General features: G+C 37.0%; 1 protein-coding gene across 2 annotated transcripts in view; it reads right to left on the reverse strand.

Annotated features, from left to right (window-relative positions):
• The window catches only part of C2H8orf34 (chromosome 2 C8orf34 homolog), a 173211-nt gene that overhangs the window by 142658 nt on the left and 15121 nt on the right, over nt 1-15432 (reverse strand). The gene's annotated exons all lie outside the window — the stretch shown is intronic.

Here is a 15432-nt window from a genome sequence, read left to right on the forward strand (position 1 = left end):
ATTAAAAGCTTTTATTCTTTCTTCATCTATCCCCAAACATAAATTTTACCATAACTTACACACACTTAAGTCTATCTCCACTTCCATCTTTTTCACACACATTCATTTAATAAAATATTTTTTTCAAATACCAGTAGTAACTCGGTATTGCCATCAGTTAATTCTGTTGGAAAAAGACACTTAAGAGGGAGTATACCAAATAACAGTAAACATGAGTAACAGCATGCAGAATTATTAAAACACAGCAAGACTTTGTATTCTTTTTATTTAAGTAGTGATATCAACAATTAAGTGAAAATGAGACAGAAACAAGCTTTCCATTGTAGAAATTTAACTTCAGAAAACAAAAAGGAGAAAACATGCCCAGTCTCACGTCTTGTGAAGACATGATCACTTGTGGCATGATTTTTGATAACTATCTACAGGGAACCAAAAAAAACCCAACAATGTCTTTTGTTTTGAAAAGGAAATCCACAGTCAGAAATTAAGCTACATACTATCTTAGAAATGATAAAACTATGGATTCTAACTTCATCTGAGCTGTCTCTCACCAAGGTAGGAGAAACCCTCCGATACACATCATACAAGAAAAATCCAGAAATTGGAGTAATTCATATTTTGGTTGCTTGGCAACACTCTAAGAGCAAACCTTTCTTTTTTTCCCTGCCAAAATGCAGAATTAGTGACAAGTGGAAAGATGTAATCTTGTGCTTGTAATGGATCACAATAGCTGTAGGAATTCCACTGCAGAGGATTCTATTACCAAAGGAAAAGAGTTAATCTGTAATAGCTGACCTGTAATTTAAATCTGAATCATGGTTTGAAAATTATTTTTCTGTCTTAGATGAATAAAAACAAAATGATGAGAACTGAGATACATGCATTGATACTATTAATTTTTTTAAGACATGCATGGGTGACAATCTATTAATAATACATAACAAAATTAATGTAACATTAAAAAAGATAATACAGAGATGAAAAATTTTAGACTGGCTACGTGTCAATATAAGACAAATGCTACTTGATTGTTGCCATCACAGACTTGTTTGTCACAGGAAAAAACGGTCTTTAATTAACAGAAACAGACCTAATAAAATAGAACTGATTAAAGGACTCTCTACCTTATTATGAGACATAGCAATAAAACTAAAAAAACCATAATTGTAAAAAGTACAAAAAAGAAAAAGTGCTAATCTGAGGTGATGTGAAATTAGCTCCTATTTAAAAGGACCACTTTTTTTTAATCTACTGTTAACATATTGATAATAAGACCTGAGTGATACAGAGATCTGTGTTGTCCCAGAGCATGATCAGTTCTATTCTGTGACAGCAATTAGAAAAGTTGAAAGAACTATAGATATAGGCTACTTTTATCTATCTGGAGGAACAAATGAGTTGTACTAATCCTATACACCTAAAACAAGGAAGATGTAACATTGCTGGAATCCTCATAAACTGAAAATAGTAGTAGTTAAAAAAAATACTACTAATTTGTGTAATAAGCCTCAAACTGATTTGCCTCAAGCACTTTCAGGGATGTCATTAAAAGTAAATACAACTTCAAGTCAACACAAAGGTGACTCAGATTGAGAAGCCTGCCATTTAAAGATGACATAACTCTTTACTATGAGTATTCCATTGCAAAAGGGGAGTGAAGAAGCTCTTAGGGATTTGCTTCTCAAGCTGCTCCAAGCAAAGCATGACAGTGGTCTCCAATTTACCACAACTGGCTTCCTGAACTCTGCAGAATTTGCAAACACCTCCACCCCAAACAGTGATAACAATAGCAGTGATAATAGTTTCAGACATATGTTCTGTGTAAATCCACATTCACATGCAGGAAGCATTACTGCCTTTTACATACACAGTCAGAGGTCCCAGAACTAGGATAATAACTCCATGATCCTCACTGCCTTCGCCTTCCTACCAAGTTCTGCCACCCAATCCATTAAGGGACCTAACTCTATCTACTCTACTCCCAAACCGTGCTCTTCAAGTTTGTGCTTCCTTTAAGACTCTTGTCATCCCCACAAAATTGTCAATTACAAAGCAATATGTTATCTGCCTGAGTTGGGTTGCCTGGCTATGCCATGGGGTTGAGTGCAGGGAGGGGCAAGAGAAACAAAAAACCACACCCAGCAAAAAAGCTAAAAACTTCACACAGGCAGTAACTGTATTTAGTGAGCACTCAAATCATTTTTTAAGTAAAAACATACTTCACTGAAGGTGAAAAGACATTACAGTTTAGGAATGTCTAATAGGGTATTCTCATTTTAGCACCATTCCCTAGTAAAACTATCTTAAGTTTTTGATGAGATTATCAAAGTTTATTTCATGCTCTCATCTTAAAAGATGAGATGACATCTTAAAAGACAGCAGGAAAAACATACTACATGGTACTCTAAATATACTCTTACGAGTTTGAAATATTTCAGAAAAAAATTACAAAAGTGAAGGTATTAAATAAGAAAAACTAAAGTGTACAACAAGTTACAAAAATAAAATTTCTTTTTTGTTTAGCAGCAGTCTGATCTGACTCACAATGTGCTAAGCAGGCAAGGTTTCACAAGAAAAAGAAAAGGAAAAAGACCAACTAGTCTCAATGAAGCCGCCTCTGCATTAACAGCAGAATAAAAATGGTACAAGATCATTGAAGCTGAGATTCATTTCTTGATGAAAAATTCAACAGATAAGTTTCAACTATGCATGAGAACAGAAATGCAAGGCATATGTCTCTTAAAAAATATTAACAATACTTTTTGCCTTTCTAGCTCAAATGTCTAAGTTTTCTATTTGTTCTCATTTCACATAATTCAAATAAGAAAAATAAAAAGTTTTGTCCACGTTTATAACATGTTCTTTCATTCACAGTATGCCTTACAACAACAAATAAAAAGTCATGGCAGAATGGGTCTCCATGCTGCCAGATGAACTGTTTGTTCAATGCTATGGCAGGTGCACCCGCCCTGACAAAGACTGGGGCTTTCCAGCTGTTCAAACATAGCAGCCACTGATTGTTTTTGCGCCCTTACATTTGTGAGACACACTGCAGCACAGAAAAAATGTGAAAGGGAACTTCCATTAATACAGACTAGAGCACCAGAGCTAATACATTCGTTTCTGCTGCTTCCCTCCTGTATTGCCCAAAATTAGGTTGTGCCCCAACCAGAACAAGAAAGAACAGGCAGAAAGGTGATACAAGCTCCAGAAAAACTGGTAGTTAACTTCTCCAAGGATATTTTTACCTTGCGCTGTGCAAACCAGAATTTAAACCAATTATTTCTACTGTCTTCTGTAATGGTATCTTTATATGCTTTTACATTCACTACTATTAAACTACGTAAGATAGTTTTAAAAGAAACTTGCAAAAGTTGATCTATCCATTTTCCAAGAGAGAGATTCATGCATATATTGGTAAGGCTGCAAAAGATCTTGAAAAAAAAACAGGTCTAAACTAGCATTTTCATATATTAATTCTTTATAAAGAGAGTATCTTTCACTACTGTACTATCCTGAGGTCCTCTATTAGTTATTCAGTGCAGGCTCAAATTTTCATTTCCTTGTGACTGTCTATGCATTTAATACAGATGAAACAGTCTTCACAGTCTATTAATCATAGGCCAAATTACAAGAAAACTCTAATTAGCTATGTCTAAATGTACCTATCAGGTTATTAAGTTAATTAAGAGACATTCTATCTTGCCCTGTAATTGATAACAGTAACTACACAACAATCACAGGTTTTGTTTTTAACGATATAGGCTTCTACAGACTATGGCAGAGTGTGCAAAGATTTTGACTGCATTATGCTCGCATTTCATGGTTTAAATTAGGTATTTAAAGAGTGAATTGCCCTCAGAAGATGTCTGTGTCTATCTCCTGACCAAAGAGACTAGGTGGCTTAGCTTAAACTATGAGGTTGTGATGGGACGCAGTTCCAAATTAAGACAACTAAATACAGCAGTCTTCACAGCGATGTCAATGAAGCAAAGGGAGCCTAGGGAACTCCCAGTTGGCTAGCCAGTGTATGTCCACTTACGATAAGAAGAATTGCTCTCCACTGACTGTATTGGCTATACATCCATTGACAAAACTGGAGCTTGGACACTTAGAAGACATGCAGACATCTAAATCTTAAATTTGCTTAACAGCCTGTATGAAGTGATTAGCAAACAAAGATGATACAAAATTGAGTGAAAACATGTGGAGAGAAAGGAAGTTTAATAAAACTTTTTAGTGATTGGCACTTTTTTCTTTAGAATTCCTTTCTGATTTCTGCAGAAATAAAGAAAGGACATTTTTTTAAAAAAAAAAAAAAAGTATATTTCAACATTATTCTTACTGGTTAAAATAATACTGAAATTAACAGTGATGTAATTGCAGACATGGTAAACACCATTACTGAAATGAAGGAAAAATACCAGCATCCTTCTTTCAGAAAATAGCTAGGTTTAAATCTTCTCAAGCAATTCAAAATTAAAAGAAGAAAATCACATTCCAGACTATAATCAAAATGGACTTCAACATTTTAAGCCTTCATTATAACCACATACCCTTACAGAATAAATTATTCCACACAAAAGAAATCACATAATAACAATTCGCATGTCTGTACCATACTAGTTGTTTCAAACTAACTAAGGTAGAAAAACAGTTGAGAGCAAACTTCTATAGGATTAGTAGTCCAATTCAGCTTGTTTGGGAGAATATTCAGACTTTTCCATGGAACTGACTAAAAAAAGTCTCAATCAACTCTGTTCAAAGCCTCAACACTACTCATTCTCACCATTTCAGCTAGCTATACAGCTAAATTTAATACCACAAAACTGCAGCATGGAACATACTCCACAAATTACTTTGAATGTACAACTAAAGAGAAAGTACAAAGCTGATATGGTGGCCCTGATATTATGGTGCAAACGAAATTCCCCTAAAGGTGGCACTGGTAGGGAAGTCTACAATATGGGACTAGTGGCACAGGTAACATTTTCAGATTCAGACCACTACCATTCAAAGCCTCAAACTTCTTTTTTCACATCTCAAATCAGGGTGATAACTCTGATACAAAAGGTAGTAAAGTTTTGGTTCGTACAATGAGAATAATACAAGACAGTCTAAAACCAAAGATCACTGGATAGCTAACAGTCCTCCTTAAATGTTCATCTATCAAATATCTGTACCAATTCAATCACAGAAGACAAATTTTCGGAGTTATGTTACCAACTGTACATTTAGGGAGACTCTGGAGAGCAGAATGGAAGCAACATATTCTTTCCACTACAAACCCTTTGCAAATCATATAATCAGTTCCCGAGTTGGATGAACTAGTCCTATTTACATAAATCCAACTCATGTATGTAACAGTTGATAAAACATGTATCATCGATCTTACTTAGCAATCCAGAAACAAAAACCTTTTGCACAGATGAGGTCTGGTGGACAATTCCACTGAGTGAACTCATGCCAGTTTATCAGACTCCACCATGTACATCATAATGTGCAATATCTACCAGGACCTCTTGCTGTATTTTCACTTACGCATCCTTTGAGGGTTTTTTTCCTTTTATCTTATTCTTGATATTTCAAATATCATTGTCCCAAATGTATTATACCACTTCTGAGTTCACAAAATAGCTTCAAACACCTTTGCTCTGTGGCTTTTTTATTGGAAGATTTCCTTTCTCCCATTCAATCATTTCACACTAGAATGCTATCAAAAGGGAGGTCACTGGTACTAGGTTACTATAAAACATTACTTCTCAGTAAAAGAACAAAAGGTTAAAGACATGCTCTCAGATATGCCAAGCATGTCAACAGTTACCATGTTTTCTCCCACAGTTTTCAAATCACAAAGATTTTCTACGATAGCTTACATTTCTTTCATCAGCCCGTATCTCTGCATAACAATCTCACGCTTGTGGAATTATGCCTACTGTATCATTATCTGAACTCAGCAAGGATTTATCAAACGACGGTAGTTCATGTTGTGGCAGAAATACTGTAAGGTTTCCCTAAAGCATAATTCAGAAACCTTCTTCAGTTTTCACCCACTCTATCAAAGAATGGAAATTCTACCCTGAAGGCAAGGCACTTCACAGTTTAACCAAGAGAAAAAGAAAACTACTGGTTTTCTGAAAGGTCTGTAGGATTTACATCAAAAGGAAAACTCACAGATAAAGGCTAGGAAAGACTATTACAACCTGGACTGATTTCCTTAAATTACAGCCATAAAACAACACTGACTGCACATCTCTGCCTTTCCTAAAAGCTAACTCAACAGACTAGAGCTCTCTTTCTCTGATCAGCTAAAGTAATCTTATTCCAATTTCAAAGTCCAAGGTGAGGCCACTTGTTCCTCTGTGCTCAACGATTCATTACTGCAACTGTTACAAAAATCGCATCATATTTCCAGTTTAAACTTCACTGACTTAGCTTCTACCTACCTGGCACAATTTTTTTTTTTTTTTTCTGAGGGAGGGCGATACTAGGAACTAAAGCAGTAGGTATTTTTGTGGCTACCTCTGGTGCATTGACCCCAGCCAGCAACCAAGCACTCTCCAGCCACTCACTCACTCCCACCCCTAGTGGGATGAGGGAGAGACAGGGAAGAGCAAAACAGAGAACTCATGGGTCAAGACAAAGACAGTTTAATAACCAAAGGGAAGATAAAGAAGAGTAAGTGATGCCAAGGCAATCACACTTTCTACTGCCTAGCCAGCCCCCAAGCAACAACTACTTCAGAAAATTTACCACCCCCCCCAGGTCTTATTGCTGAGCATGACATTATATGGTAAGGAATATCTCTTTGCTAAGGTTGGGTCAGCTGTCTCGGCTGTGTCCCCACCCAACCTCTTGCCCACCCCTAGCCTGCTCACTGGTGGGCAGGGTGAGGAACAGAGAAGGCCTTGACCCTGTGCAAGCACTGGTCAGCAACAGCTGAAAGACTGGTGTATCAACACTGTTTTAGTCACAAATCTGAAACACAGGACCATATGGGCTGCTATGAAGAAAATCAGCTCCAGCCCAGGCAGACCCAGATCAGTACCACTAGAGTAATGGTTATTAAGTGGTTTTGTGTGGTGATCAGGAGAAGGCTGTACATGGAAAAAAAAAAAAAAAAAAAAAAAAGGTATATTAAGAGATTGACTCAGCAAAGCACTTAAGCTTAGGCATTTTTTATGCATGAGAAGTAATTATAAAGCCAGGTGCATGTTTAAAATGCCTTGATGAATTAGATCACTAGTCTGACTGCAGAATTGCAAACATTCCCTTACTTCCAGGAACCTACCCACAAAAAATTAGGCCTTTTTTAGAATCTAACTATGAAAATGTTTTGAAGATTGATGGAAATCCTTTCAATTGCATCTCATGGAAAACTTGGATAATACACATTTTCAAAATGTGTGCAGCAACCAACCACACCTCTTACGTGCTTTTCTTTCTTTCTCCTGCAGCTGGATCACTTATCCCAGTAAAGTTAAAAAAATACATGTTTCCAAATTAGATCACACTTTAGATACACTACTGACATATTAACAGAAGAAAAACATCAGAAATACATGTTGCACTTCTACCACTTCTCGTAATTTTTTTCTAGTTTCTGTTCTCACACTTTATGGGAATTAACCAATTGATTTGTCAGTGCTTAAAGAAAATTACTATACAAAATGTGATTTATACTTTCTTTTTTTTTCTTTTTTCAATTACAGTCACAGAACCATAGAATCATCTAGGTTGGAACAGACTTTGAAGATCATCTAGTCCAATCATAAAGCTAACACTGACCATTCTTAACTACACCCTATTCCTAAGTGCTATGTCAACACGAAATGTCTCATTATAATATCTAAAAGCACAACACCAGAAGTATGACAGATAAATTTGGCCTAGGAATTAAGAGTCCCAATTTCTTACTACTTAAAATCCTAGAATTCAACACAGTTACTCTCAATTTTTCCAGCATAAGACAGAAGGACCTAAATCTGGAGTTGAGCAGTAAGTGATGATTTTGTGTAAAGCTGGTAAAAGTCCTAGTCCTACCTAAAGTCATGACCAAGGTGCACACCCATCCCACCTATTATCTGAAACTGCAGAGTTCACAACTAGCAAAAACCAGTTCTGGCTATAGTGCAGAAATAACATCCCCTAATCCTCCTGTCTCCTTCACTGCACTGGTAGCTACATGGTGTGTACTGGGGTTCTTTTCACCAACAGTGACACAGCCTCAGAGGAAGCGTTGTCAAATCAATTCTTACAACAAACTCTTCAGAGCCACAAGTTTGATAGTCTCGTGCTGCACTCCTCTCTTCCCCATTTCACATGGCTTGCTACTACTTTCTCTCTATTGTACACATAAAGTGAATAATAAGACAACATTTTTGTAGATAACCACAAAGTGCCTAGTGGCAACATGAATCTAATATGCTTGCACTTAGTCATGGTTTCCAATTGTTCCCATGACCTTCTTGCTCAGGTCAGCTGCCAAAACACTGCTAAGAACATAGGCAACTGGAAGAGAAAATGTCAACTTTGACAAGACTTATGGGCTGTTTTGCCAATTATTAGGCCTAGCATAAAGGACACAGCCAGCATAAAGATGAACCAGTAACCAAATTGTATTTGATACAAAAGGGTCAGTACATGCGTGAGCACTGGGGGTACAAACAAGTCAGATTATACATAACATCAATCCCACTGACCCCAAAACAACACCCCATGATCAACGATGGGTGGAAAAAATGGTGAAATGCAGTCTCTCATAGAAGGGATGGGAGACAATTGAGTCAACAAGCCAAACACATAAGACCAAGGAAGCCACATACTGGATCTCCACACAGCCCGTGTTTACAAAAGCCAGACCTGACTGGAGCCCAGTCCCAGGGAGGCAGGAGGCCCTTCCCCAACAGGGAACTCTGCACAGTGCATCCACCTCACAGACAGACACTGCCCCTGCCTGCAAGGGGTCCCGGCTTTTATCCCTCAGTGGGACACCTGACCTTTGCTCACTTAATGCAGACACCTGGGGCTCATTTACCCAATGGCTCTCCCTGCAAGGCCGGCACCACCCTGGAGGGAAGCCTAAAGATAAACTCACCCCCCCTTTGTGAAGGGCTGTGGGAATCACCCATATGTCAACCTTTATTTGGGGCCTGGGGTCGAAACCTCAGCATTTCAGGGGCTCAGCCACACCCCAGATAAAGTCATAGTGTTACTAAAGATTATTTTCTAACACCAAGAGTTTCAGCACCTCTGAATTTCACTAATACTGAAAGTATCAGGCTAACTCAGAAAATGGTCAGTGAAACATTTCACAGCAATCTGAAAAAGATAACTTAGAAACAGGGCTTAAATACAATAACTGGAATTCCTTATAGAAATAGAATTTCTGGTCTCATGCAGGAAAAATACATACATATAGGTACAACATATGCATAGCTGGAAATACTGAATATATTCAATATTTTATTATTATTATAGATACATATGCAAAAAAGTGAAAAAGTTTTTGCATTGGTTTGTATATATTCAAGAGAATACATTCATTACCATTGTAATGACTGGACAACTGAGATAAATGGCAATTCATATATTCATTAATGTATTCATAATATGCAATGCAAACTCTACCTAAAGCATAAAAGCATTAATTCCTTCTGTTTATAAAAGACATTTAATTGCTGTAAAATTACTTTAACATAAATCGATATTACAGGTTGTGATGCATCTTGGAAGTTAGAAATGCACATAGTACATGAATTATCCATGTGAGCCAGTCAAATCTATACCGCTTATGTGTAACAAAATGACTCTTCACATACATGAAAGATTGACATTCAAAATGAAAAAAATCTAAGTTTTCTCCATTTCATACTTTTAAAAGTCTGTCAGAAGTTTGCTATCTGTATAATAAAAACTGGTGGTGAGCAGTCTACATTAGAAGGCCCAATATTTTACTCAGACAACTTCCCCTGTGGATAGCGGTATTGGAGTGAAGAAAAAATGGCAATATGACATTTACATGTCAACAGTTAACGTTCAAAATTTTGTTTCAAACCACTTTTTCTACAAGCTTTTTTTTTTTTTTTTTTTACACCTCTATTTTAAAAGCTACTAAGTATATGCAAAACCATGGTACCCGAGGCAAGGATCAGAGCTCTTCCAAGCAGTGACTGCTGGAAGAAGTCACCACAAGTCATTTAACAGCATGTACCACTAAAGGAATTTCCCACTGGGAACCATTTGGCAGTCACCCACGCAGCAGGAGAGAATGAAAGAAAAGCACACTCAGGACTCTCAGTTGAGCTGTGGACACGCATTCCCAAATCCTAGATCTTTCACTCAAGTCGGTCACATAGCTTTGTCTACTCATTGGCTTCAGCATAGCAGCTACACTACCAGCCACTAAATGCTCATTCATCCACAGGATAATTTATCAGCAGTCATGAGGAAGACTTCTGAGGCTAATCTCACACATGAATGAAAGATATAACCAAAAAAAAAACCAGAAAACCAAACCAGCAATAATATATTTAGCATAAGCATATTAACATAAATACAAATATTTGGAAGTGCAGTTAAAAAAAAAAATTAACTACAAGGTCACAGACCTTGTACTTTAAAACACTGAATCTAGCCAGTAATATCTCATAGGTGTATGTACACATATACACGCAGAGATTTCTAGTATTTAAGTAATTTGCAGTTGTAGAAATTCTAGTTTTATGAGAATGTCCACAGTACAGATTTCAGCATACCACATCAGATCTTTTGGGCCATTTTGAAGCTGTCATCCAGTTCAGGCCTTGGACTGAAGTTCAAATCCTACCACTTGCATAGTGCTACTTAGGCAGTAGCTTTACTATACAAACAGTTGTGAAATTAGCCATTGAACAAAGATACTAGAATCATACATTGGTCATAAATTTAGAATAAGAAATAATGCTTCTGTTCACTTAAATATGCATCTTCTTTAATGAGGTCCCTTATAATAAATTTACTTCTAAATTATAAGCACAGTCTAATGGATGGTTTTAATCTAATGAATTATTTATTTTTAAGTATGTCTTATTACAAAAGAGAGTGAGTGAAACTCTTTAATTTTCAGTTCAATCATTTAAAATTAAAGTTTTTATTACTAGAGTTCTAATAATAATTTCAAGGATTGTGGGACTATGCATGATTGTATTAGGAACACCGTGAATCAGTAAGAGATTTCAGTATCTAAACTGTGAGTTACAGAAGTTACCCCAAACTAAAATTCATCTTGACAATCTCTGTAGCATTGATACCATCAGTCTGACTTGAAAATACTCCAGGTACATAAACAGTAAGTTTATAGAAAACAAACCCGGGCTCACGTGGCAGGCGAGAATTCTACCATTGAACCACCAAGGCACCAGAAAAGCCCACCACGCCGACCCAGAAACTGAAATGGGGTGTGAGAGAGCACCTGTCCCCCTATATACTGAGCATGACATCACACGATATGGAATGCTCCAATGATCAATCCCGCCCCAGCCCTCTAGCTGTGCTCTCTCTCAGCACAAGGAAAGTTAACTCTATCCTGGCCAAAACCAGGACAGTCATAAAAGATTATAATTTTAAAAGATTTACAAAACACATTTACATGTTTAAATTTCACATTTAAAGTTAAAGATGTAATGACACAAAAAAGAATTTAGAATATTGGGTTTATAAGGCTGCTATGGGATCATCTGTCCATGTAATAGAGTCTTTGGATACAAACAGTATTGGAGATTAGTAACTCAGGTGGCTAGAGAAGAACAGGATCTACAAGAGATTCCTAGGAGAATCACAGAACTTTCCCAGCAACAAGTCTTTCAGATCCTGCAAAACCTGATGAAGACAAGACTGACTGGCACCTAAGATTTTCAAGAGGTCTGACGGAGTTGCTGTTTTCTGGCCAGGCCTCACACATGATCAATATTAGACCCCTCACGATTACAGTAAAGCCAATACCTGCCAGCTGCATATGAGCTTAGGATACTGAAACCTAGATACAATATAAGGCTACTATCAGCCTGAGGAAATTGAAATTCACAACCCTCACCACAGAGGATACTGTCTTAAACTCAAAGCTACAGTGTGTCGTGGAAAGAAACCTTCTAAGCTGCCTGCTAAACCTAAGCTACTGCACAGTAAATAGACAGCCAGTTAGGTAAAACTCAGGCAGTGACATAAAAGGGAGCAAGAGTTGACAGTCCAGTAGCTACTATTAAACAGCATTAAAGAGATACTGTAGACACAGTCCTCTGACACCATGGAAAGCTGCTACATTTCTAGCCACGCCTGAAGAGAAAATGGGGGAACTGTCACCTCAGAAACACTGCACAGCAACACTTGCTTTCACCTCCAGCTTGACACTCTAGACCTGGCTAATATTTCAGACACTGCTTTGTGCTTTGGAATTTAGTACTATGGGTGAGTTCTTGCTTAGTTTGTGAGGTTTCTGGATCACCATTTTGAGACACATACTACGACCATGCAGTGTTCAGACCTAACAGTGCGATTAACAAACCCTGGATTCCACTGAAATTTCAGCAATTTGGCTTGTAACAAAATGAACATTATTCCTTGGATCACACCCTCAATTATTTTTGCTTTGTTGGCCTTCTTTAAAAAAAGGGGTCTTGAGAAATCTCAAAACTGCAATCATAAAAGTACAAACATTAGGGAACCTCTTTAAGTTAGCATCACTTTTACATAACAAAACCCCATTCAGACATCAAAGCCTTATTTTCAACAGAGCCTTGACGCTTGATGCTCATTCCACAATTTGAAGTTTGCCTCTGGAAACCAACACTCAGATGTCCTCCGTGAGTTTCACCAGCACATGCAACTAACATGTAACATACAAACCACAGGATAACAGACATGATGAAGCTGCAGACAGTCAAGCGACGTTAGCAGAAAAATTAAAACTCAAGAGCTATCAGGGGTCCATCAGCAGGCACTCTGCTCTGACAGCTTTTGGAACAAGGCACTGCAGCTCTTGCATTATCTGTAAAAGGCAATTCAACATTACTTCTGTGGAAAAAGGATACAACTAACATTGCATTACTACAACATTACATTTACTCAGGTGATACAGAAAGATAAATATGAGATGATGTTTAAAAAAGTTCTGCTGCCCAGTGTATGGAACCAAAGTTATTAAATATTCTGTATAAGTTCTATGCATTAATTATAAAATTTGCTTTCTTTTTTTTTTTTAAATCTTGACCCAGAATTTTTAAACCATTCACATGGAAGTTCAAATAATAACAGCAATCAGAGTGACACAAAATGGAGAATGTGAGTTACCAGAATCCAGGGTAGGGAAGTTCTAACACAGATTTAATTATCCTGAATTTAGCTGCCTGCATAAATTAACCCTAAATTTGCTCAAGTAATAATCACTAAACAAATTCCAATGAAGTTAACAGATGCTCCCTGATTGTTAGAATTTACTTGAATCATGTCATTTGGAGATGTTCCTTTAATACATCAGCTAAACAACTGTTGGTAATACTCAGTCTAATTACAATTTTTATTCAAACACTTTGAATAGATTAATATCTATTCAGATATGCATCTTAATTTCCTTTTATTTACCTGTGAGAGATTGACTTGGTCTCATAAGACTTCATACCAATGTTGTAATCAGCTTTTTAAATAGAACTAAATGTTTAATATGATTCAGTACAACAGAGATTTCTGAACTAGAAAGGTCAGAAATTGTTGCCATAGAAAAATCTGGAAATTCATTTTCACCACAGCAAAATACAAAGGGTTCTTTCATAGCTGCAGAATTTATATACTAGAAATGTAGCTAGAACTCCTTAAATAAAACTAATGAGTCTTTTTCATATAGCATTTTAAGACGACAAAAGGTTATTTCACACATAAGCAGTCACTTGATTGACTTAAAGCTCCTTGTACCCTTTTTTAAGCCCCACAGGAAAGGTCACACAGATTTGCCTTTAACAGGTAACACAAGATGCACAGTATCTTGTCAGAATAATCACCAAAGCCACTGCAGACTATCTGCAGGCAGATACCTGATAGCTCTCAAACAACTTTGAGAACACACAGTCACGTTCACTTTGGTTTGACACAACTCACACTCAATGCTTTTCTAACTGCAAGTGGAAATTATAAAATTTCCTCATTTATTATTACAAGTAACACTTTCATATTAGCAGTTATTTTAACCTGTGTTCATTTAGGGGTAGATGAAGTTTTTCCTTAATTTTATATACACTTCTACTTTCCCATTAAAAAAAAAAAAAAAAAAAAAAGCAAAACCCACAATGAAATCAGAATAAAAATAATTGGTCTCTTTAAATGCAAGAATACAGGAATCTTTTACCATGAAGAAGCCATAGGCCCATGGATATAACAATAAAAGTCGATTGTAAATGCATGAGTATTATAGTAAGTAATTAAACAACTATGTTAACTAATAAAAAAGCAATATTGAATAATTTTTTTGCTATACTCTAGGGGATCTTCCAGCATTTTGTATACATGTATATATTACATGCTAACACATGATACTGGCAACTATTTTCTGTTGGATATCAGTGTACTTGAATGTATCTTCAGCCCCAACTGGGAAGACCCATTAATAATTCCAGTTCAGTTGGAAGTAAAATCCGCCTGTCATTGCTTCCATATGTATTTTGATCATCCATCAGTTAAGCCAAAATTACTTGTATGATTTTCCCAATCAGCAAGCAAGATGACAGAGAAACTGCTTTAATGACACCTTTTTTTTCTTAACATTATTTTCAAAGTTCTGACAGACTTCTAACATGCTCTTCCTTCATGAATAATCTCTTTATTTGAAGTCAAATTAAAATATATAATTCGGCCGCTCAAATTGGAAGAACTTCTGAGAATGACTATTCTATCATAATCAAACTAAAAACCTAATTGGAGACTAGGCACACATAGAGGAAAAGACACGCAGGTGTCCATTTTGACCTAAAGAGTGCAGGCTTGAAGTATTCAGGTTTAGAGTGCAAGATGAACCATGAAGAATAAGGTATGAGAGACATAGTAGCAAAATTATTAGGGGAAGGAAGTGTTATCACTGAGCACAGAGCTACCCATGGTCTAACATGCCTCCAGCCACCTTTCGGGGTTCCCGAAGTGCTTCCCTCTGGCACTACGAGGTTCATTGCTCTGCATGAGCCCCAAGAAGGTACACTCACTGACTCTGTCTCCATCTAGAAATGGCCCAGGCTTGCAGAGCAACCCCCAGGCTGCCGTCTGGGATACTCTTGAAAAGCAGGCCCTTCAGTGTCAAGGTTTGAATACACACAGACCAGGCCAGGCTGAGGTCTGAGCCCAGGAATACACAGCCTACTGAGGATGAACAACAAGCTGGTTAACTGACTGCTCCTACAAAGGAAAACCTATACT

Source organism: Athene noctua, chromosome 2, assembly GCF_965140245.1.
Source record: "Athene noctua chromosome 2, bAthNoc1.hap1.1, whole genome shotgun sequence".
NCBI classification, from domain to species: Eukaryota; Metazoa; Chordata; class Aves; order Strigiformes; family Strigidae; genus Athene; species Athene noctua.